The 24,780-nt window shown below is 44.0% G+C and overlaps 1 protein-coding gene across 13 annotated transcripts in view; it reads left to right on the top strand.

Moving 5' to 3' along the window:
- Positions 1-24,780, top strand: part of ATXN7 (ataxin 7) — a 193,780-nt gene that overhangs the window by 30,135 nt on the left and 138,865 nt on the right. For 8 of the 13 annotated variants that reach the window (XR_010318961.1, XR_010318960.1, XR_002785655.2 and 5 more), the window contains exon 1: positions 11,800-13,994. The gene's annotated coding sequence lies outside the window, so the exon portion shown is untranslated. Of the gene's footprint in view, positions 1-1,874; positions 3,461-11,797; positions 13,995-24,780 lie in introns of those variants that run through there. The other 5 variants (XM_064274274.1, XM_064274277.1, XM_064274276.1 and 2 more) reach the window with 4 other exon arrangements.

Below are 24,780 nucleotides of genomic sequence, written 5' to 3'. Positions count from 1 at the left end.
GAATACTGGGAATCATGGCCTAACCAAGTTGATACACACATTTTGGGGGGACATAATTCGATCCGTGACAAATACCATTCTCTAATAAGAGGGACCAGAAATGGCTGATTCTAGGGCTGAAGCAGGGAACATGCAAGATGGGACTGAAAGTGATAAACTGCTTTAAAACAAAACAAACGTCAGCAACAAACTCGCATGCAATGATGAGGTATGTCAAAGGGACACAGAAGCCAACTGAAAGAGCTTGCAATGGCAACTAAATAACAGTACTGGATTATAGTCCCAAGTATAAAATGTAAAATAAAACATACAGTGTAAACATGGAAAATCTATTTAAAAAAAATACCAATCTAATGTAAATATGAGGGCAGCGGTGGTTCAGTGGGTAGCATTCTTGCCTTCCCTGCAGACCCGGGTTCAGCTCTCGGCCAGTGCACCTCATGTGCAGCCACCACCTGTCTGGCAGTGAAGGCTTGTGTGTTGCTGTGATTCTGAACAGGTTTCAGTGGAACTTCCAGACTAAGAGTAGGAAGAAAGGCCTGGCTACCTACTTCTGAAAATCAGCCAATAAAAACCCTATGGATCATAATGGTCTGATCCTCAGCCAATCATGGGGATAGAGCAGGCCTGGGCAGTATTTCATTCCTGTGTGCATGAGCTTGCCATGAGTCGGGGGCCTGACAGCTAACAACAACTAAGGTAAATGTATGTAAATACATATAAATAATATGTAGTATACAGAAATAAAATAATTTTAAAATAAACATTCAGGAGTACTACCGATATAAATAAATGATGAAATAAATAATTAAAAGGAGAGAATAGATATATCTCCCATGCAGAAGAATTCCAGATAATTTATGTAACTACTTTGAATTGTGGTGTTGGTGAAGGATATCAGATATACCATGGACCGCCAAAAGAACAGATCTGTCTTGGAAGAATCACAGCCAGAATGCTCCTTAGAAGCAAGGATGGCGAGACTTTGTCTTACATGCTTTGGACATGTTATCAGGAGTGACCAGTCACTGGAGAAGGACATCATACTTGGTAAGGTAGAGGATCAGGGAAAAAGAGGAGACCCTCAATGAGATGGATTGATACATTGGCTTCACCAGTGGGCTCAAACATAGCAACAATTGTGCAAATGGCACAGGACCAGGCACTGTTTCGTTCTGTTGTACACAGGGTCGCTGAGTTGGAACCGATGTGCCAGCACCTGACCACAGCACTGCCCACTCAGGGAGTAAGACTGTAACTCCCAGTCCTTGTAAGAGTGGGCTGTGCACAGTGCCTGCCTTCCAAAGAATGAAAAGGGGCAAAAAGAGCAACTTTACCCCAAAGAAACCTGACAAACACTACGTCAGCCAGATGATCAAGGTTAACGTGAACAGTGAGGAATGCCATTGATACCATACAATGACAATGTCATTTTACCTCTTTGGCCTTCCTCCCCAAAATCCATAACCTCAGTGTAATGATGAAACAGACAGTGGACAGAGAATTGCGGGGAGTTTCTACAAAATACCTCATCTGTATTTCTCAAAACTGTCAAGGTCGTCAAAAAACAAAGTCTGAGAAATGATTACAGCCTAGAGGAGCTTGGGGACATGCCAAATGTAATGTGGTATCCTGGGTGGGAACTGGGAACTGAAAAAGGACATCAGGAAAAACTGAGGAAATCTGAATAAAGTATGGCCTCCAGTTAAGGATACTGTGTCAATGTCAGTTCACTGTAATGACAGATTACCACACTGATATGAGAGGTTAACAGCTGGCAGAGCCCGGTGTGGGCTGTATAGGGATTATTGGTACAGTCTTCTCTACTTTTCCATAAAGCAAAAGCTATTCTGAAGTTAAAAGTTAATTAAAAAAAAAAAAAAAAAGGCTATGGCGGAGACAACTTTCATTGTGCTGGGATTCCCCTGAGAATAAAACAGCCCTGTGTCCTGGGCCGATTTTGGCCTAAAGTGGGACAAGTGTTACGTGCTGCCGTCTTGTCAAGCCAGGGCAGTTTGCTTGCAGGATCAGAGGATGCAGTATTTCTGAACGTCCTCCTGTGGAATCTCCCACTGCCATGACTTTTTCCCCTTCGCTCCTTCTGCCCAGTAGCAATCCCTTGAGTGGCATTTGCTGTCCTAGTTAATCAGAGGGAAGGAGAAGTGAAAAACTGTCCTCTTCCCCCTCCCAGGAAGTTTCAGTGGGCATTGGAAATGTAGGTCAAATTGCATCACTGTAGAGAGTGGCGAACAGGAAGGTATTTATGAAGTCCTGCCAACCTCTCTTTAGATTCTGAGTCATGATGAACCGGTGCTGAGCCAGCTTAGGTGTGAGGTACAGGGGATCTGGGAGTTGTGTCTTTGATAAGTCCCAGAATGTTACGTTTTAATCAGTGATAAAAAGATCTCTGTCTGAAACCCTAGTGACAATAACTTTCATTGCCTTTGTTTAATTTGCATCTCCCAGCTTCTAGAATTATTTTGGTCTCTTATTTATTATTGGCATATTGCAGCAATTTATATTAATTTAGCCAGAGAGACGTTTGAACTGTAGAAACTATTGCCATGTGTACGTGGGGGAAAAAAAAATCTATTGTGTGGTAATCATATAAGTCTTATAATGTATTTTGCAAATTACATATAATCATATGCTCAATGGGATCTTGATTAGCATACAGAAACCTCAAAACATATTTTTTTATTTCTAAGCTATGTGTTTAAAGTATGGTGTTCCATGGCTGCCTATTTTTTTGATGGCAAAATCTTGCAGACTTTAAGATATTAGAAGTCTTTAACTGCTTGTTCTTATTTTGCACATACCTGTTCCTTTGTAAGACTTCCAGATATCGGCTGCTACAGTGTTGGGAGTTCCTGACACTGCCATTCACAGTGAGCATCCTGGCACAATGCAGCTCTAAGGCCAATCTGTCCCCACACCCTCCTCACCTCCATCAAGATGGGTGGTTATCCGTTTATGTACAAAACAGAAAATCAGATGGTAAGATATGTTTGCATAGGCTTGGGTATTATTAGATCTTTCAAACTGGACAGATAATTCTGTGAAATATCTGTATATTGCAACATACTTTTCGGTATTTTTTCACTTTTTGTTTTGAAGCAACTACAGACTCACAGGATATTGCAAAGATAGTGTAGAGAGGTCCTGGTTACTCTCCACCCTGTCCCCCCTGTTGGTTACATCTTACGTAACTGTGGTATGCTATCAAAACCAGGAAGTCAGTACTGGCTTGAAACGTGTGTACAGTTGTGTGTCATTTTATCTCGTGTGCAGTTTCCTATAACCACAGCACAGCTGGGACACCGAACAGTCCATCACTGCAGACCCCTCCCTCTCACTACCCTTATAGTCACGCCCTCTCCCCTTCCTCCCGTGACCTCTGACTCCTGGCAGCCACCAGCCTGGTCCCCAACTCTGTAATTTGTCATTTTTGGAATGTTACGTAAGTGGAATCGTACAGTATGTAATCTTTTGATATTGGCTTTTTTTTTTTTCACTCGCCGTTTAAGAAGATTTTTATTTAAAAGTATTTATGTTAAAAAATGTTTATTTTTAAAGAATATTTTTAAAAGAAGTTGTTACCCAGAGTTTGAGTCACTAATTTTTAGAAGCGTATTTTTCTAGCTTGGGTGTTCTATACTCTGTTGCTATATTTGAACAGCAGCTAAAGTTGAATGTGCCGACGTAATAGCTGATTATAGCATTAACCTTATTGCCTGCTGGTAAGGACGATACTGTGCAGCTGAAGGGAAAATTACCCCAGGAAAAGCCTATCCTGTCAACGAGATAGATGTTACAATTGACTACTGAGCAGGAATAAGAAACCAAATATATACTGCTTTCTAATTATACCAAATAAGCACATTTGTGTTTCATTTCATCTTACAAGAATCCCTCAAAGGGAGGGACTTTTTGGAGAATGGTATGGAAGTGAACAGTCGTTGAGATATTCACGTTAATTAGATAATGTGAAGATGGAGACACAGAATTGCCCTATGTGTTAGTGTGAACTGCCACCATACGAAAGCCAGTCTTTGCATCATGTTAATAAGGCTCTTTGAATGTCTTGAGTAGGAAACGGGAGTTCTACGGATAGGCAAGGACTAGGAACACGGCCTCAGAAGGAACGAGTCTTCCTCAGAAGCTGGTGTGTTGTTTTCTACTGAAGTGTAGGAAATACTCTGGGAGGGCATGTTTGTGTTTGGCTACAGTACTATATCATGCTTCTAGGGAATCCCACGTGGCCAGACCTGGGGCGCGGAGCACACAGAGGGCCAGTCCCAAGGCTCGGCTCTGCAGCTCACCACAGGGCCAGCGAGGCTGTGTGCTGCTTCCTCAGCAGCCCAGCGGTCCTGTTGCTGAAGGTCACGCTGGGACTGATTTTTATGAATGGGATAATCTTCTAATTGGCAATTAATCTTCATTTCGCTCTGGTTCCTAATATTTTTAGATAGACTTTTTCTCAGGAAATATTCTTTGTAATTAAAATCGGCCTCTACTTACCTGCTTAAAGTTTTTCTTCTGATCACTTGTTTTTTCCAGGCAGCTTCTGATTGTAGGTGAAGCAGCTATTGGGGTGGAGGAGATGGGAGACAGTCACTTAGCCATCCCAGACTGTATGCCCTCACTGAGCTGCGTGTTTATGTACACTCACTTGTGAATTACAATTTGAAAAGTACATTAATGGTCCTTATTAAGCAAGGGGTGGAAGTGAACGGCATACTGCACAACTCCTTAAAGCAAATAAGCCAATTCTTTCCGTCAGATTTACTTAAGAGGCCTGTTACCCAAAACACAAAAGTAAAAACCATTTATCGCCTATTGTGAATATTCACGTAGCAATGACTTTTTTAAAACTGTAATTTGCTAATCTGTGTTTAAAGAGTACATTCTTATCTGTAAGTGGTTAGTTTACGGAAGGTACTTATGAAGCAATGTGTGAGGAAACGTGGAATGTAGAGATCTAAGCCCCACCTTCCTTCTCCTAGCAGTTTATTATCCAGGAAAGGAAAACAAGTTATACGTACAACAAAAATTAACTAACTGCAAGAGTGAAAATTGCTTAACCCGTCAATGCAAGATGTATAATAGCAATACATAATTAATTGCCAAATAAATCTTTCAGCAAGCAAATGTTATAAATGTTCAAAGGAGGAAAACATTATTGATCTCTGACCCTTGGCTTTGTTACTTGTAAAATAGAGATAATACCTATCTCCTAGTGATAAGTGAATAATGTATATAAAAGATTTACTACCCTGTCCATCACTCTGTAAACCTCCTGCTGTTGATAGTGAAGAAGAAGATGATGATAATAACAAAAATAGTACTGGGTTGTAGTTAGCTACTATGGCGTTGACTCCAACTCCTGGGGACCTCATGTACAACAGAAAAATGCCCCCTCAGAATTGCCGGCATGTTCAGATCCGTCAAGTTTCACGCAAGCAAGTTGGACAGTGTTTTGTTGTAATCCGAAAGGTTTTCCTTGGCAGATTTTCAGAAGTAGACCACTAAGCCTTTCTCCCTAGCCTTCCTTAGTCTGGAAGCTCTGCTGAAACCTGTGCACTGTGGGTGACCCTGCTGGTATTTGAAATACCAGTGGTATAGCTTCCAGCATCGCAGCAACAGACAAGCCACCAAAGTAGGACAAACTGATAGATGGGCGGTGGAATACTGTATTTAGAGTTTTTTTTTTTTTAATTTCTGTAGCTACCCAAAATCTCAGTAGCTTAACACGATGCATATTCATTTCCTCTCGCTTCACAGCTGTGTGTTGGCAGCGAAGCTCAGGGGCCTAGGCATCTTCTATTTTGTGGCCCTGCCCTTCTCTGGGTGCTTGGATCCCTCCCCATTTGGCCAGCAGAGTTTGAGAGACAGAGGATGAAGCAAGGGAGCTTTGTGTGGGTCAAATTTCCTTCACCTCTTAGGAATGGGTTACATAGCAACACCTTACTGCAAGGAACATTGGGAAATTGAGTCTAATTGTGTGTCCAGGAAGATGATACGGTGAGCACTGACAATCTCTGTCACAAAAAATACTTAGAAAGGCTTAGTAGAAGAGGAGGGGTTTTTCCTTTATCTTTTAGAGAAGAGAATAAAATTTGTAACAATCTACCTGGCCTAACAACCAAAAAAAAAAAAAAAAAAAACCCATTGCCATCAAATTGATTCCGACTCAGCAACCCAACAGGACCAAGTAGAACTGCCCCATAGGGTTTCCAAGGAGCAGCTGGTGGATTCAGACTGCCAGCCTTTTGGTTAGCAGCCGTAGCTCTTATGCACTGTGCCACCAGGGCTCTACCTAGCCTGTTGGTAGGTGCTGATATTTAAAGAGGAAGGATACCAAAACCCACTGCTGTGGAGTTGATTCTGACTCACAGCAACCCCATAGGGTTCCCAAGGCTGTAAATCTCTACTGAAGCACACTGCCACATCTTTCTCCTGGGGAGCCACTGGTGGTTTTGAACTGCGGACCTTTTGGTTGGAAGCGAAGCACTTAATCATGGTACCGCCAGGGCTCCTTTCATAGGGCATAATGAAGATTAAACAAGACAGTGCGTGTGACGTGCTTAGTACAGGGCCTGACCCAGTACAGGCTCTCAGGGAAAGCTGTCGTTAGTATTGATAATCTTACAGGTATGACCCCGGAGGTAAATACTTGCTAGCTGTTCATTTTTTAAACATCCTTCCTGAAGGACTGTGTTAGACTAGCAAAGGATAACATGACTGAGGACATTATGTGAATTTTAAAACTCTGTAGCCATGGGCTTGAGCTCCGGTGACGAAGTGGTTAAGAGCTCAGCTGCTAACCAAATGGTAGGCAGTTCGAATCCACTAGCCGCTCCTTGTCAACTGTATGGGGGCAGTTCTCCACTGTCCTGTAGGGTCACCATGAGTTGGAATCAACTCGGTGGCAATGGGGTATAGCCCTGGGCCAGTAATGTTCCCCTGGCAGAATATCAGGAGTCCTTGGGTGGTACAGATGGTTAACGTGGTCGGCTATTAACCAAGAGGTTGAAGGTTTGAGTCCACCCGGAGGTGCCTCAGAAGAAAGGCCTGGTGATCTACTTCCAAAAAATCAGCCACTGAAAACCTTATGGGGTGCAGCCCTGCTCTGACACACGTGGGTCGCCGGGAGCCCTGCTCTGACACACGTGGTCGCCGCGAGCCCTGTTCTGACACACCTGGGTCACCGGGAGCCCTGCTCTGACACACCTGGGTCGCCGCGAGCCCTGCTCTGACACACCTGGGTCGCCGTGAGCCCTGCTCTGACACACGTGGGTCACCGGGAGCCCTGCTCTGACACACCTGTGTCGCCGCGAGCCCTGCTCTGACACACCTGGGTCGCCGGGAGCCCTGCTCTGACACACCTGGGTCGCCGCGAGCCCTGCTCTGACACACCTGGGTCGCCGGGAGCCCTGCTCTGATACACGTGGGTCGCCGGGAGCCCTGCTCTGACACACGTGATCGCCGGGAGCCCTGCTCTGACACACCTGGGTCGCCGGGAGCCCTGCTCTGACACACGTGGGTCGCCGGGAGCCCTGCTCTGACACACGTGGGTCGCCGGGAGCCCTGCTCTGACACACGTGGTCGCCGGAAGCCCTGCTCTGACACACGTGGGTCGCCGGGAGCCCTGCTCTGACACACGTGGTCGCCGGGAGCCCTGCTCTGACACACGTGGTCGCCGGGAGCCCTGCTCTGACACACGTGGTCGCCGGGAGCCCTGCTCTGACACACGTGGTCGCCGGGAGCCCTGCTCTGACACACGTGGTCGCCGGGAGCCCTGCTCTGACACACCTGGGTCGCCGGGAGCCCTGCTCTGACACACCTGGGTCGCCGCGAGCCCTGCTCTGACACACCTGGGTCGCCGCGAGCCCTGCTCTGACACACCTGGGTCGCCGCGAGCCCTGCTCTGACACACCTGGGTCGCCGCGAGCCCTGCTCTGACACACGTGGGTCGCCGGGAGCCCTGCTCTGACACACCTGGGTCGCCGGGAGCCCTGCTCTGACACACGTGGGTCGCCGCGAGGCAGAGTCGGCTCAACAGCTACTGGTTTGGTTCCGAGTGTTTTGGGCGGTTATTAGGGGGAGACCCTATCCTCTCCGTCCCTCGGCCACCGCCACAGACTGCTCCCCAGCTAGGAGTACAGCAGGAGCGTTGGACTATAACTTAGCTCTCCGCCCTCCCGCCTGCCCTGGTGCTGCTGTCTGAAGGTGTGCTTGGCTGGGAAGGATGAGGGTGAGTGCTGGAACAGCTCCTTATCCCTTGGGGCTAACTGCAAGTCCTCAGCAAGGCAGGACTATCCACCCCAGGCCTGTTTTAACTGGGGAGGATGGGTAGCTGCCAGAGCCTGTGGTGCAGCTCAGTCCAGTTCAGCTCAGCAAGCATTTATTTATTGTCATTGAATGTCAGGCCTGAGGGATACAAGATGGAACCTTGTAGGACCTGCCTCCAGGAAGCCAACTTAAGGAGGTGAACTGATGACTGGAAAAGGTTTCATCTGTGCTAGGTTTTGAAGGCTGGATGCAAGTTACCAGGAAGGTAGGAAGAAAGAAATTTTAGGCAGAAGGAACAGCAGGTGCAGAGGACCAGAGATGGGAATTGCCGTGGCAGGTGGTGGTGGAGGAAATGGCTTGAGGCTTAGCTCTAGTATGTGACCGCCTCAGTTCTGCCCCATGGTGCCTCATCTCACAAGGCTCAGTTTTTTTCTGTTAAAGGAGAATAGTAGGATTACCAACATTGTAGGCTTGGGACAGTTAACTATAGGGATGCAAGTCAAGGGCTTTCTTGTGCCCATACTTGGCACACAGTAAATGCGTGTAAGCGTCTGCCGTCACTGCTACTACTGCTGTCATGTGCTCTTGTACATGGACTGGCAAATCTACTGACTTGCCCAGGTTTTTGCACAGTGACATGGTGGGAATATTACTATACTTTTAGTTCTCTTTTAGACTAATGGTGAAGTAGTATACTGCAGGCACAGTTGGTAGGGAAATGGCTTGCCAACCTCCCTCCTCAGCTAAAAGGACAGGGAGTCCAGCTAACCTCAGTGAAGCCTGGGAGAGATGGGGCTTTAGATGGGAGAACCGTGAGTCTGCAGATGGCAAAGGGTGTGAGGGGCGGCTGGAGAGAGGAGACTGACTGAATGTGTGCAGGTATGTAGAAGCTGCCAGAAGAAGGAGGCAGCTTTAAAAACATGTTAAGACTGCATGTGAAGAATTGCACGAGGGTCTGGAAAACTCTAGGACTGGCTGTAGGTACTGAAATGTACCTCTGAAACCCGGAATTACTAAAGCTTTTCCTAGTCATGGGTCTTGGGTCCCTCTTCAGCGGCCGTGTTTTCAGACTCACATTTGGTGTTCAGTGAAGTGACTCTGTGAACAGGCACTACTGTGGCTCTGTGGGCACAGGAGCTCTGGCTGATGTTTGAAGAGGGGGATACCCAGTAGTGCCGCTGAAGAGATAGGTTGTGTAGCATATAAGGTTTCAGTCTTGCTTTGCCAGGGAGAAAGCCTGTCACGGTGAAAGCAAGGTGGGACTGGGGTAGGATCAGAGCTAGTAATCTAAGCAGGGACCATGTTAATTCATATTTCTAGAGAGTATGTCTACAGTTGGCACGTAATCTGCTTTTTGAGTTTTTGGTTGTGCTTTTTCATTTGGGAGCAGAGACTAGAGAAACAATATAGGCTTGGGGCCCCAGGCATAGCTGCCTACAGGAGACAGGCCTGTCAGGAGAATAAGTGATGCAGCCAGGAGGGGGCTTTGGGATGAATGGACATAGCAAGTGACAGTGGCAGCCCACAGCCCACCATCAGCCAGTTCTCACCATGTAGGAGACCTGGCCCCTGTGGCCAGATTTTTGGATTTTCCAAGAGAAGCTGAGAATTCGAAATTTTACATGAACGTTCCCACCTTACAATATTAGCAACATGTTCATATTTTTCCCAAGGTCACCGTGGAAGGCAAATGAACGAAACGTGGACAGCTTTAGGTCTGTGGGCTTTCTGTTTGCATTGAGGGTGAAGGAATGGAGAGAGAAAAGCTCACCCTGGGAGTCAGGTGGCCCTGCTGGGTGCACTGTGGATTCCACTGCCAGGCCCAGTGTCTGGCATGGAGCACCTACTCAACATGTGTTTATTGAATAAATGCACGAGTTGGGGTAAACCTCTCCTGGTTCTCCGTCCTGTCATGTATGGAATGGAGAGACTGGAGCTGGCCTTCAAGGCTTCTGTTTTTTCGAGCTCCAGCTTAGATAGAATCAAGTCAAAATGCGCTTCGCGGCGTTGCCTGGAGAGCCTGCCTTCCAGCCCTTTCCCTTCCCTCCCCAAGCTGGATGATCTGCCTAGAGTTTAAGACGGTTTAAGGAATAAAAAGAAAGTTTATACTTTTATGCTTCAAGACAAGACCGACTCAGTGAATCCTACTTCTTCTTCATCATGGTTAATAGGTTTTTGCTTAATTTGACAGACTCTTCACTTACGTATTAAGAGGCGATCCAGATTATGCCTAAAATTGCAACAAGACTCTCAGCCTTAAAAGGACGTAGAGATGTGACTCCTAGACAACGAGCCATTTTCTCTGTAAAAGTCGACGTGATGCTGTCCATGCAGCAGTGTGGGCATTTCTCTGTTTAAAGCCATGGGAAAGAGAATGTTTCTGAACCCTTGGGCATGTCACAGGATCTTATTTTATAACAAATTCTGATGACATTTGCCCTTTTGTTTTTTAACATGAGAGTTTTTATTTTTGTTGTAGTTATCAGAAAGCAATTCAAAAGAATTTACACTCAAAAGAAATCAACAACAACAAAAAAACACCAAACCTGTTGCCAATGAGTCTATTCCTACCCATAGTGAGCGACCCTACAGGACAGAGTAGAACTGCCCCGTAGGGTTTCCAAGGAGCAGCTGGTGTATTTGAACTGCCAATCTTTTGGTTAGCAGGCAAACTCTTCATTCTGTAGGTTTAGAGGATTCTTGGAACCTGAGAGGAGAAGTGCTTTTGGCCTCTGGGGTACTGGACCTGCGACAGGAAAGTCCAGGCCTCCAGGCAGAGACTATTCTGTCTCCTCTGGTCAGCATAGCCTCTTGGGTCAGATCCACTCTGAGCAGCACGTTCATTCTTCTACCTTTGCTGACTGGCTTGTTCCTTTAGACTGAGGGCTTGTAGCCCAGGCTGAACTAGACCCTCTTCGCTCCAATTTCTAGTTCCCAGTGAACAAATCTAATGTCTTGGTTTGGGTCATGTGTCCAGCCTTGTTCAAGGCGGGAGGGATTTGGAGTGTCATAGTATGAATAGGACTGGGGTGGAGTTGAGAATTACATATCGTTGTTAGTTGCTGTCAAGTTGATTTCCACTCCTGGCGACCCAACATGTGCAGAGTAAAACTGCTGCATAGGGTTTTCAAGGCTGTGACCTTTTGGAAGCCAATTGCCAGGCCTGTCTTCCAATATGCCTTTGGGTGAGTCCAGCCCTCAACATTTTGACAAGTAGTTGAACGCTTAACCATTTGTGCTACGCAGGGACCCTGAGAATTACACAGTACTTAGAAAAAGGGTCACCTGGGCTAGGCAGCTCCTCTGAAAGGTGTCTTCTACATTCCCTCCACTGTAACACCCCCCCCCCAAAATAAAAGAGTAAATAAACTTATGCTTCTCAGGCGTTGGGGAACATTGAAGTTATAGCCTTTATTCTTGTTTCTTCTCCCACCTCCAACCAGCCATTACTTTAAAAAAAAAAAAAAATTAAAAAAATATATTTATTGAATGCTTGTTGCATTGTAGGTGTTGAATGAATAAAAGGTATCCAGTTTTATGTTTCTATTCTTAGAAAAATTTTTCCACATCTACTTTTTAAACTATTTCTCTTTTTCTTTGCAAAACAAAATTAAGTTGCTGTTACAGGCAGTTTGGTGCACTAAAAGGGGAACTAAGCAGAGTCAAAGCCCTGGATTCTAGTTTCGGTTTCAAACCGTTTATTTGCTGGGTAATCTTGGGCAAATTGTGACCCTGCTCAGCCTGTTTCCTTACTAGTGAAACGGAAATCACAGTAACAGCTCTTCGGAGCACTGGGCTAGGTAAAGATCAAAGCAGAGAATGTACACGAGCATATGGTAGTTTTTGTGGGCTTTTTTTCCCCTGCTGAAGAATGGTTCCTGACCCCTATTCTAAATACAGAAGTTACTATTTTTAAATGCTTATTTTTAGTAACTGCCATTGCCATTTTTCTCTAAGCATAGGGTTTCCTGTAAAGCATTTTTGAGGTGTGCAGGCTAGTAAGTGATGAATTCTTTTAAAGCCAGACACCGTCTTGGGGGAGAATCATAACCCTCCAAATCTGATGGCTTTCTTGGACGCCTTGGAGACAAACGTGGAGTGTCCTAATGGAGAACTGAACAGTGGCTTGACCTATGAAATAAGATCAAGCACAGAGTCTAATCTGATGACAGCTCATTCCACCTCCAGCTCCAGTAGACTCCGAAGGGGGTCATATCCAGGGAAGTGAACAGTTGTCTCTAGCAACATGTCTTTTATTGACTGTCTCTATCCTGATAATTTGTGGCTTGCTTTCAGTGGTCTTCCGTAGCTGTAACATGTTCAGGATACAAAGAAATAATTTTTGACTCAGGACAGACGTATTAAGCAAGATAGCTGCTTTAATTGGAAGGCAGAAAAGGAACACTAAAATGGAAATTGGAGAATTAAAAAAAAAAAAAGAGAACTGGGGAGGGATTAGAAACCTGGGGAAGGGAAACATCTGCTTACAGGGATCATAAGAGTGAGTCTGAGCGTTGCTGTGTAGCATTTTGTGGGTGAGTCAAACGAAGTGTTCAAGAAGCGGAGAGGGGAAGGAAATGACCAGGAGTTAACTTAAAAGCCAGTGAAGGTAATTTTGAATAAATGTTCAAAATATAGCATAGAATTTCAGCCACCGACTTTCAGGGATGCTTTATTAGCATTTTAAGCTCTCAAACTATAGAAATATTTGGTTTACCATTTTAGAGTATATGAAAATGGAGCAAAGCAATATTCTTGACACCTGACCTTGGTGTACAGCCATTGAGGATTATAGGAGGAGAAGTGTGTGAGTGGCGAATTTTTCATGTGGAATCAGCCTGTCTCGTGCTTTATACTTGACAGCATCTGCCCTGTAGCTGTGCCCTTGCCCACGTCTGCTGCTCTTTGTCTTCTGGCGCATGTCAAATTTGAAAATCTGCTTAATTTCTAACTTGCGTTTGTTAATCTCTAATTCTATGACTTCTTTTAACTCACCGCTCCTCCCCAGATTACTTGGCGGGATAGCTACATTTTACCTGAAGTGTGTATGTGCACACATGGACACAACTGTGTGGATAATGGAACGGGTAATTTCCACGTGCTTTTTAGGAGGATGGCTTAATTGAGTTTTTGTTTCTTGTTTGCAGTATTATGAATTGCTTTTATAAACTGCTGAATGATAAAGGATAGAGTGAGCTCTCCAAATAATAACCTCATTCATTGTGTCTGTGTGTTGTTTTTGTCTGTGATTCTGACAGGTTTCATAGGAGCAGACTTTCTGAATAGTCATTTTTAAAATTAAGTGAAAACTCATTAGCGGCAAATTACACACAATGATCTTAAGCCCCAGGAGGCTTACTCTGTGTACATATTGATAGTCATTTGTTCTCAGTTTACTGTAAATATAGCCAGTTCAGTTCATTCTTTAAAAAAAAAAAAAAAATTGCATTTGTTGTAAAATTAGTAAAGTGCCTTGAATTTTAACAGTTTGATATTTCAAAACACATGATAATTTTGGGATATCTGGCAACTAATGAGATAGTAGGTTTCTGATGGGCTTTACCCGCTATTTTATCCCTTTGTCCCTTTTCTTCCTTCGTAGACCTGAAAAGAATTAAGAAGAAAGAGCTTCCACAATCAAGCAGATGAAGACCTACTGGTAAAGTGATTGAAATTTTTGCCCGCCCTCCAAGGAAAAGGTAACTGGCTGTTCAGACAGGGCACAGCTGAATAAATGTAATATTTCCAAATATAGTAGAGTTTAAGTTACAGCAAATGTTGGTAGGTTTTTATTATTACTGTTATTTAAGGTATTTGAGTAAGATCTCAAGTTTCAAGCATAATCATGCATGTGATCTTACTACTATGAAATATCAGTCAGTTTAGGAGTACAATATTGTTAGGTGTTTGGTTCCATTCATCATTTGTTTGGCAACACAAAAACTCCTACTTACCTCTGAAGGAAGAGTTGGAGATAGAACTACCACTCTTCAGCCCCCCAGCTCACACCCATCTTTTCTTGGGCCTTTGTCCAAAGGTGTGCTGTTGTGTTTCTTCCCAGCTCCTTGTCCCCCAGTTCTTCTTCTCCTCTCTCCCCAAGCAATATAGTCGTAACTGTTCAGGGCTAGGGAAGACCCTAACACAGAATATAAAACACGTAGGGGTTCTTCAAGAGGACCTTCTAGGCCCAGTTCCTTTGCCCAGCCTGCCAGGTGAGTCTGTGCTCACGAGCAGTCCCACATCATTACAAACAGCCGGCATCATTAATTGAACATTTCACTGCATGTTCACCAATGTGTAGTTACTCTTTGGGAAGGAGAGTGACTAAGTTTCGGATAATGTGAAAAAGAGAAAAACTTCATGGAGAAATTTTGGTTAAAAAAGAAAAAGATTCAGCTTCCCATCTACTTGTGAAAAAAATTGAGGTGGCTGACGAGTTAAGATGCAGCTTAAGGTAAATCATTTAAAGATAAAACTGAACAGAATGCAAACAGGGAAGACCACAGGCATTTCAGCCTCTGGAATCGGTCAGCTCACGTACCTCTGCAGCGAATGTGATGCTTCGGTCAGGCTTCGGGCCACTTCCGCAGCGCTGGAAATGTCCCAGACAACGTGCACCTTCATCTGCAGTGAGAGCATTTCCATCTCCACCAAACCAGACCAGGGGCTTCAGGAACGTGGCAGCTCTGTTCACAGGCAATGGAAAAAACAAGGGACCGGGCAGCTCTGAAGTCTCCACATTCAAAATGGGCCTTTAAATTTTTTGGTCTGTAGCTGGACTGCCAGCAATGCAGGGTGTCCTCTGGTGATTATCAAAGTCATCACAGTGGATGGCATTCATTTTGGTGTGTCCAGAAGGTACCAGAGGAGTGAGAATGAAGGGCTTTCCTCAGTGGTGGTTAGCAAAGGGCAGTGATGGGGTTTGGGGACAGAGAAGGGAGGAAACCTGTTTGACAAAAATGCCAAAGCTCCTTAGTTCATAACTGTTGATTGAGCTTCTACTGTGTCCATAGGGATTGTCCCTGGAGGGGAAAAAGAGAAAAGTAGGATGCGACGTCCGTTGTTTGTAATTATGACTTAAAGATTTTTTGAATACTATATCAATGAAAAGATTGATATAATACCAGGGGGCAGATGACAAGGGGCTGGTAAAGAAGAGGGGTCACAAACTCAGTCTTTGGGGGAATGAAGTGGGCCAAGTAGAACTGTGAGCAACTGTCAAGTCCATGAGCAATCTAAAGGGGCAGCCCCTTCTCAGTGCCTGGTACTCATTCATTCAACAAGTATTTGTTAGTGCCTGCCTCCGTGCCGTGCTGTCTTCTGGGCACCGGGGATAAGTTAGTTATTCAAAGGGACAAGAGTCCTTGCTATTGTGGCATTTGCATTTTTTTTTTTTTTTAATTTTTATTGTGCTTTAAGTGAAGGTTTACAAATCAAGTCAGTCCCTCATATAAAAATTTATATACACTTTGCTATGTACTCCTAGTTGCTCTCCCCCTAATGAGACGGCACACTCCTTCTCTCTACCCTGTATTCCCTGTGTCCATTCAGCCAGCTTCTGTCCCCCTGTGCCTTCTCATCTCCCCTCCAGACAGGAACTGCCCACATAGTCTCATGTGTCTACTTGAGCCAAGAAGCTCACTCCTCACCAGTATCATTTTCTATCCTATAGTCCAGTCCAATCCGTGTCTGAACAGTTGGCTTCAGGAATGGTTCCTGTCTTGGGCTAACAGAAGGCCTGGGGACCATGACCTCCGGTTTCCTTCTAGTCTCAGTCAGACCATTAAGTCTGGTCTTTTTATGAGGATTCGAGGTCTGCATCCTACTGCTCTTCTGCTCCCTCAGGGCTTCTCTGTTGTGTTCCCTGTCAGGACAGTCATTGGTTGTAGCCAGGCACCATCTAGTTCTTCTGGTCTCAGGCTGATGCAGTCTCTGATTTATGTGGCCCTTTCTGTCTCTTGGGCTCATAATTACCTTGTGTCTTTGGTGTTCTTCATTCTCCTTTGATTCAGGTGGGTTGAGACCAACTGATAAATCTTAGATGGCCAGCGAATAATGAGTACAAAGGCTTAAAGGAGGAGGCAGCCAGAGCTGAGTGATGGAAAGAGCTAGAGAGTGGTAGGAAATGGAGTCAGAGAGAGTTGGGCCTCATGGACCATCCGATGGGCCTTGGCTTTCACTCTGGGAGAAGCGAGAAGCTATTGGAAGGTTCTGAATAGAGAAGTGGCTTGATCTTACTTCTGTTCTAACATATCCACCATATTGATACAGGCTATAGGAGGCAAAACAGTGAGACCAGTCAAGTGGCTATTGCAGTAACCCAGGCAAGAGACAATGATGTTGCCAATCCTTCCAGATTTTTAAAGGAGCTGAAATCTGGACTGTAATGAAAATTTTCTTTAATTTTCAAAAGTTGGCATCTAATTTAAGAAAATGAAACAGTTGAGTCAACCTAAGTAGGGCTTGTGGTCTAGATTCTTCTGTTCTGACAGTCCTAGCTCTGCTATAGAAGTGATGAAGGAATCCAGAGGAAGCAGAGCACTCTGGGCTGAGCTAATGGCGGGGAGAGGGTGGATTCATTTCACACTCAAATGAAGGCTTGGCTTTGGTTACCACGTAATGCTGAGGGAAAGTAAAAGATAATGGCGTGCAGCCATTCACAATAGCCAAAAGGTGGGAACAACACAGATGTGCACCAGCTGATGAATGGATCCAGAAAAGATGATATATCCCTGCAATAGGAATGAAGGGCAGATACATATCACAACATGGGTGAACCTTGAAAACCTTATGCTAAGTGAAAAGCCAGACACAAAAAGTCACATATTACATGATTCCATTTATATGAAATGCCCAGAATTGCAAACCCACAGAGACAGAAATCAGAGGAGTGATCACCAAGGACTGTGGAGGCATGGGTGAGGAGTACAGGGTGGGGAGTGACAGCTTAGTGGGTATGGGGTTTCCTTTGAGCGTAATGAAAATATTCTGGGACAAGGTAGTAGTGATGGTTGCATAATATTGTGAATATACTAAATGCCACTGAATTATACACTTTAAAATGGTTAAAACAGTGAATTTTCTATTATGTGAATTTTACCTCAATTAAAAAAAAATGACATTCAGAAAAATCTTTGAGGACATGTATTTTATGTCTTTGACACAAAAAAGTAGTTGGTCTGTCAGTTTGTCATACTGTGGTGGTTTGGATGTTGTTGTGATGCTGGAAGTTATGCCAGCGGTATTTCAAATGCCAGCGGGGTCAACCATGGTGGACAGGTTTCAGTGGAGCTTATAGTCTAAGAAGAAGGACTTGGCAATCTACATCCAAAAAAGATGGACTAGTGAAAAAATCCTATGGATAGCAGTGGAACATGGCTTGATAATAATGCTGGAAGATGGGCCCCTCAGGTTGGAAGGCACTCAAAATACTACTGTGGAAGAGCTGCCTCCTCAAAGTAGCCAAACCAAAACCAAACCTGTTGCCATCGAGTCAGTTCAGATTCATAGCAACCCTACAGGACAGAGAAGAACTGCCTCATAATGTTTCCAAGGAGCGCCTGGTAGATTCAAACCGCCAACCTTTTGGTAAGCAGCCATAGCTCTTAACACTACGCCACCATGGTTTCCCCTCAAAAAAGAGTCGACCTTAATGACGTGGATAGAGTAAAGCTTTCAGGACCATCTTTTGCTGATAGGCACAACTTAAAATGAGAAAAACAGCTGCAAACATCCACTAATAATTGGAATGTGGAATGTACAAAGTTTGAATCTAGGAAAATTTGAAGTTGTCAGAAATGGAATGGAATGCATAAAGATCAACATCCTAGGCATTAGTGAGCTGAAATGGACTGGTATTGGCCATTTTTAATCAGACAATCATATGGTCTTCTATGCCAGGAATGACAAATTGAAGAGGAATGGCATCACATTCATCGACAAACAGAACATTCCAAGATCTATTGTGAAGTACAACACTGTCAGTGATAGGACAATATCCATATGCCTACAAGGAAGACCAGTTAATATGACTATTATTCAAATTCATGCACCAACCTCTAATGCCAAAGATGAGGAAATTGAAGATTTTTACGAACTTCTGCAGTCTGAAATTGATTTAACATGCAATTAATATGCAGTGATAATTACTGGTGATTGCAATGTGAAAGTTGGAAGCAAGAAGGATAGGTAGCTGGAAGATATGGCCATGGTGATAGAAACAATACCAGGGATCACGTGATAGAATTTTGCAAGACCAATGACTTATTTGTTGGAATTACATGTTTTCAACAACATAAATGATGACTATACATACACATGGACCTTGCTGGATATAGTACACGGGAATCAAATTGACTACGTCTGTGAAGAGAGGTGATGGGGAAGCTCAATATCATTAGTCACAACATGGCCAGGGGCCGACTGCAGAACATACCATCAGTTGCTCATATGAAAGTTCAAGCTGAAGCTGAAAAAAACTAAAACAAGTCCACAAGAGCCAAAGTATGACCTTGAGTATATCCCACCTGAATTTAGAGACCATCTGAAGAATAGATTTGACATGTTGAACGCTAATGACCGAAGACCAGACAAATTGTGGGATGACATCAAGGACAGCACACGTGAAGAAAGCAAGAGGTCATTAAAAAGACAGAAGAGAGAAAAAACCAAAAGGGATGGATGTCAGAAGAGACTCTGAAACTAGCTCTTAAACATAGAGCAGTTAAAGCGAATGGAAGAAAGGATAAGGTGAAAGAGCTGGAAGATCTCAAAGGTTGGCTCCAGAAGACAAGGTATTATAATGACATGTGCAAAGACCTGGAGATAGAAAGCCAAAAGGGAAGAACACTCTTGGCGTTTGCGAAGCTGAAAGAACTAAAGAAAAAATTCAAGCCTTGTGTTGCAATATTGAGGGATTCTGTGGGCAAAAAATTTAATGGCACGGGAAGCATCAAAAGAAAATGGGAAGAGTACACAGAGTCACCGTACCAAAAAGAATTGTTTGACATTTATAACCATTTAAGGAGGTAGCATATGATCAAGAACTGATGATACTGAAGGAATAAATCCAAGCTGCATTGAAAGCATTGGCAAAAAACAAGGCTCCAGGAATTGACGGGATACCAGTTGAGATGTTTCAACACACGGATGTAATGCTAGAAGCTCTCACTTGTCCATACCAAGAAATTTGGAAGACAGCTACCTAGCCTACTGACTGGCAGTGATCCATATTTGTGCCTATTCCAAAGAAAGGTGATCTAACAAAATGCAGAAATTATTGAACAATATCATTAATACCACGTGCAAGTAAAATTTTGCTGCAGATCATTCAAAAACAATTGCAGCAGTACATTGACAGGGAACTGCCAGAAATCCAAGCTAGATTCCAAAGAGGATGTGGAACAAGGGATGTCATAGCTCATATCAGATGGACCTTGGCTGAAAGCAGAGAATACCGGAAAGATGTTTACCTGTGTTTTATTGAGTATGCAAAGGCATTTGACTGTGTGGATCATAACAAATTATGGATAACACTTCGAGGATTGGGAATTCCAGAACACTTAATTGTGCTCATGAGGAACCTGTACATAGATCAAGAGGCAGTTGTTGGGACAGAACATAGGTATACCTTGGAGATATTGTTGGCTTTGTTCCAGACCACTGCAATAAAGGAAGTATCACAATAAAGTGAGTCACACAAATTTTTTGTATCCGAGGGCATATAAAGTTATGTTTACACTATCCTATAGTCTCTTAGGGGGAACTAGTGGTGCAGTGGCTAAAGAGTTCGACTGCTAACCCAAAGGTCGGCAGTTCGAATCCACCACTGTTCCTCAGAAACCTTACGGCGCATTTCTACTCTGTCCTGTAGGGTCACTGTGACTCAGAACCCACTCGATGTCAACAGGTTTGGTTTTGGTTTGGTAGTCTACTAAGTGTGCAGTAGCATTATGCCTAAAAAAACAATGTATATACATTAATTTAAAAAAACTTTATTGCTAAAAAATGCTAACCATCATCTGAGCCTTCAGTGAGTCATAATCTTTTTGCAGGTGGAGGGTTTAATCTCAATGTTGATGGCTCCTGACTGATCAGGGTGGTGGTTACTGAAGGTTGGGGTGGCTTTGGTAATTTCTTAAGATAAAACAGCAATGAAGTTTGCAGCATCAATTGACTCTTCCTTTCATGAAAGATTTCTCTCTAGCACGTGATGCTGTTTGATAGCATTTTACCCACAGTAGAGCTTCTTTCAAAGTTGGAGTCAGTCCTCTCAAATCCTGCTGCTGTGTTATCAACTAAGTTTATGTAATATTCTAAATCCTGTGTTGTCATATCAACAGTGTTCACAGCATCTTCACCAGGAGCATGTTCCATCTCAAGAAACCACTTTCTTTACTCATCCATAGGAAACAACTCCTCATCTGTTAAAGTTTTATTATGAGATTGCATCAATTTAGCTACATCTTCAGGCTCCACTTCTAATTCTAGTTCTTTTACTATTTCCACCACATCTGCAGTTACTTCCTCCACCGAAGTCTTGAACCCCACAAAGTCATTCATGAGGGTTGGAATCAACTTCTTCCATACTCCTGTTAATGTTGATATTTCGACCTCCTCCCATGAATCACAAGTGTTCTTAATGGCATTTAGAACAGTGAATCCTTTTTGGAAGGTTTTCAGTTTACTTTGCCCAGATCCATCAGAGGAGTTACTATCTATGGTAGCTATAGCCATATAAAATATATTTCTGTGTGTGTGTGTGCGTGTGTGTGTGTGTGTGTGTCATGATGTGTCAACACTCTTCTTCCCTTTTCGACCTTGGGTTCGCCATTTCCGTTTGTCCAGCTTTCCTGTTCCCTCCTGCCTTCTTGTCCTTGCCAGTGGGCTAGTATGCCCATTTAGTCTCGTATACATAGTTGAGCTACATGTATTATTGTTTGTTTTATGGGCCTGTCTGATCTTTGCTTGCCTGAAGGGTGAGCCTCAGGAGTGACTTCAGCACTGAGTTAAATGGGAGTTTGGGAGCCATACTCTTGGGGCTTCTCCAGTCCCCATCAGACCAGTAAGTCTAGTCTTTTTTTTTGAGTTTCAGTTTTGTTGTACACAAAATATATTTCTTAAATAATAAGATTTTAAAGTCAAAATTACTCCTTGATCCATGGGCTACAGAATGGATGTTGTGTTGGCAGGCATTAAAGCAGCATTAATCTCCTTGTACGTGTCCATCAGAGCTCTTGGGTGACCAGGTGCATTGTCAATGAGCAGTAATATTTTAAGAGGAATCTTTTTTTTCTGGGCAGTAGGTCTCAACGGTGGGCATAAAATATTCAGTCAACCATGTTGTAAACAGACGTGCTGTCACCCAGGCTTTGTTCTTCCATTTATAGAGCACAGGCAGAGTAGATGTAGCGTAATTCTTAAGGGCTATATGATTTCCAGAATGGTAAATGACACACTGGCTTCAACACACAGTCACCAGCTGTATCAGCCCCTAACAAGAGAGAGTCAGCCCGCCCTTTGAGGCTTGGAAGCCAGGCGTTGACTTCTCCTCTCTGGCTACGACGGTCCCAGACGGCGTCCTCCAGCGTCGGGCTGCTTCCTCTGCGGCGGAGATCTGTGGATGGTGTAGCCGCCCTCAGCGGCCGTCTCAGCTGGACCTCCTGGGTGACTCGCAGCTGCTTCTACATCACCACTTGCAGCTTCACCCTGTGCTTTCATGTAACGGAGACGGCTTCTTTCCTTAAACCTCATGGAACAACCTCTGCTAGCTTCAGACTTTTCTTCTGCAGCTTCCCCACCTCTCTCAGCCCTCATGGAATTGAAGAGAGTCAGGGCCTTGCCCTGAAGTAGAAATTTGGCTCCAGGCAGTGTCGTGGCTGGTTCGATCTACCCAGAGCCCTAAAACTTTCTCCAGATCAGCAATAAGGCTGTTTCACTTTCGCATCATTGGTGTGCTCACTGGAGCAGCGCCTTTATTTTCCTTCAAGGACATTTCCTTTGCATTCAGACTTGGCTAACTGTTTGACCCAAGAGGACTAGCTTTCGGCATATCTCACCCTTCTACATACCTTCCTCACTAAGCTTAATCATTTCTAGCTTTTGATTTTAAGTGAGAGACTTGCAACTCCTCCTTTGACCTGAACACTTACAGGACATTGTAGGGTCACTAATTGGGCTAATTTCAATATTTTCATGTCTCAGGGAATAGGGAGGCCTGAGGAGAGGGAGAGAGACGGGAGCGGCTGGTCGGTGGAGCAGTCAGAATGCGCATGACATTTATCAGTCAAGTTCGCTGTCTTCTTTGGGCATGGTTTGTGGCTCCCCAAAACAATAACAATAGTAATATCAATGATCACTGATCGCAGATCACCGGAACAGATATAGTAGTAACGAAAAAGTTGGAAATATTGTGAGAATTACCAAAATGTGATACAGAGACATGAAGTAAGCACATGCTGTCGGAAAAATGGCACCGATAGACTTGCTTGACACAGGGTTCCCACAAACCTTCAGTTTCTAAAAAACCTAGCATCTGGGAAGTGCAGTAAAATGAAGTGCAGTAAAATGGGGTATGCCTGTAACGGGATACTGCATGGTTTACAGTAAAAAAAAAAAAAAAAAGTGTGCATCAGGGTTGTATGCTTTCACGATACCTATTCAGTCTGTATGCTGAGCAAATAATCTGAGAAGCTGGACCATATGAAGAACGGGGCATCAGGATTGAAGGAAGACTAATTAAAAACCTGCGATATGCAGAAGACACAACCTTGCTTGCTGAAAGTGAAGAGGACTTGAAGCACTTTCTGAAGAAGATCAAAGTCCACAGCCTTCAGTATGGATTATACTTCAACATAAAGAAAACAAAACTCCTCACAACTGGTCTAGTAACTAACATTATGATAAACAGAGAAAATATTGAAGTTATCAAGAATTTAATTTTACTTGGATCCACAATCAATGCCCGTAGAAGCAGCAGTTAAAAAAATCAGATGACATATCGCATTGGTCAAACCTGCTTTGTTAAGAAGCAAAGATACCACTTTGAGGACTAAGGGGCACCATACCCATGCCATGGTATTTTCAGTCGCCTCATATGCATGCGAAAGTTGGGCAATGAATAAGGAAGACCAAAGAATTGATGCCTTTGAATTACGGTATTGGCAAAGAATATTGAACATACTATGGACTCCCGAAAGAACAAATCTGTCTTGGAAGAAGTATAGCCAGAATGCTTCTTAGAAGTAAGGATGGCAAGACTTTGTCTCACGTACTTTGGACATGTTATCAGGAGGGACCAGTTGCTGGAGAAGGACATCATGCTTGGTAAAGTAGAGGGTCAGCAAAAAAGAGGAGGACCCTCAGTGAGATGGATTGACACAGCGGTTGCAACAGTGGTCTCAAATATAGCCAATGATAGTGAGGATGGCGCAGGGCCGCGCAGTGTTTCGTTCTGTTGTACGCAGGGTCCTGTGAGCCAGAACTGCCTCCAAGGCACCTCACAACAACAAGGGGATGCAGGTCTATGGAACAGTCAGTCCTTTGGGAAGCAGTAAAACTCAAATGGGCTACTGGATAAAGGTGCAAAGAAAGAATGTGGAAAAGACAGAGGCCAGTGTTTGCTGGATCTACAGCTTTGTTTAGACCTGGAACTTTGATGAAGAATAGGGCAAGAAATGTCTATGTTGTTTCTTCCCTCTTGTACTAACACACCTGCACTGTTAGTCCCAGAGTTTGGTCCTAAGGCCTTTTGCTAACCAGTCTGGGAAGCTGCCCACCATGTATCTTAAAGGTTTGTGGGGATGTGAGTTCTAAATGACACCCTTATATTGGGAATGCAAACTGTTGCTGCCTGGGAGGCTAAGTGTATATCACATTGCCTCCTTGACTTCAGAGCATATAGTCTTAACCCCTAACCCAGGAAGTTCTATGATTTGGGGGGGGAGGGGTGAATTCCCACATGCTTACTGGATGGATCAGGAAAGATTTTATTAAAGAAATGGAATTTGAGAAGGGCCATTATTGAAGGGTAGGGAAACCATTATGGATGGAGTAACCTGAGTGAACAAAAGTGTGGAAACTGGGAGCCATGTTTGAAACCATGAACTGGTCATTCAGTGGTCAGTGGGGAGCCCTGAAAGCGTTAGAGTAAGGACTGACATAGTGAGACTGATGTTGTCCTATAGCATGGATGGACTAGAATTGCTGTTACTATGTGACTGGGTGGTGCACTCATAATAGCTAACACTTTCAGAGTGATTTTGCTCCTCAAAAGGTAGACAGTCTTAACTTGCTCATTTTGTAGATGATAAGGTAGGGACAGAGATGCTAAGTGATTTCCTTCGGGTTACACAACTAGTAAGTGGTAGAGCTGGGATTCAACCTGGACAGATTGGCTGTGGAACCCATGGGCCCTACTGGGCCCATAAGATGGCGATATTTACAGTCACATCAGTGCAGAGGTGACAGGATTTTTTTTTTTTTTTT

This window comes from Loxodonta africana, chromosome 22, assembly GCF_030014295.1.
Source record: "Loxodonta africana isolate mLoxAfr1 chromosome 22, mLoxAfr1.hap2, whole genome shotgun sequence".
NCBI lineage: Eukaryota > Metazoa > Chordata > Mammalia > Proboscidea > Elephantidae > Loxodonta > Loxodonta africana.
This window is presented reverse-complemented; position numbering and strand designations above follow the sequence as displayed.